We start from the raw sequence: 1,006 nt of genomic DNA on the forward strand, positions 1-1,006 counted from the left end.
TGAAGGAATAGATGCGTGAAGTATTTTAGGTGATATCGTGTAGACTTATCCTAAAAAAAGACGCGAAACGTGCACGTAGATGATGTCGCCTGACACGCATTTTGGCGCCATATTTATGAAACTTCAGTCGGCTTTGAAGCCATTCAAACTGTACACTTTTCCCAAAATACGTTATAGTAAGGATTCATCGATCAGTGAAGGTTGATTTGCCCTTCGTACGAGCTAAACTGTGTGTCTGTGGCTTGCTAGCGCTATTGAGATTTGAAAATGCCGTTGCTTAATTCAAGGAGGTTGAAAGAATATTGATGGGCTCACGTGTACGAGGGTCTGTGTGGGGGTCCTGACAACGATTTACGCGAAATTCGGGAAGGCAGACTACGCTTTGAGTTAAATTCACGAAGGCTACCAACGTTTTATGCTTCATCCCACTACGAATTGCCTAAAATAAAATAGCTTCCCTACGAATTATGGGAAATTAAAAAGGATTGCCTAACGTAACGCCTTACCGGAAAAGAGCATGCAGACCCTCATGCACTAGACATATTTCTTTTCTTTGACAAATATTTTAACACAATCTATGGTGTTGGATAATTTGGTTACCTCATGTCATACAGTCATCTTGAAAACTTTTGCCCAATCTGGAGACATTTTTAGTTAGAAGGAGCGGGTAGGGTCTAAGCTTTGTTGAGTAAAGCAGTTTAATTAGTTGGTGTACAAGATAATAAGATTTGATTTGTTGTGTGCTACTGGTTGAATCAGGAAGGAACTGGGGTGAGGTTTCTTCCATAGAGCAAACTTTTCTCTGAGATTGAACTGGTCAACCCCGTTTTTTTTAATGGTAATGTTATAAACTCAGGATCCAAGTGACATTCTGGTGGAGAAGAATCATTAAGATTGAAATATATGGGTTTACTATTTTTGAAGCCTTCTTTCAGGGTATTTTAGCATGCTTTCCTTTGGACTGCCCTAACTTTGGTGTCTTCCAGGTATATTCAGAAGAATAGAT

Source organism: Branchiostoma floridae, chromosome 5, assembly GCF_000003815.2.
Source record: "Branchiostoma floridae strain S238N-H82 chromosome 5, Bfl_VNyyK, whole genome shotgun sequence".
NCBI classification, from domain to species: domain Eukaryota; kingdom Metazoa; phylum Chordata; class Leptocardii; order Amphioxiformes; family Branchiostomatidae; genus Branchiostoma; species Branchiostoma floridae.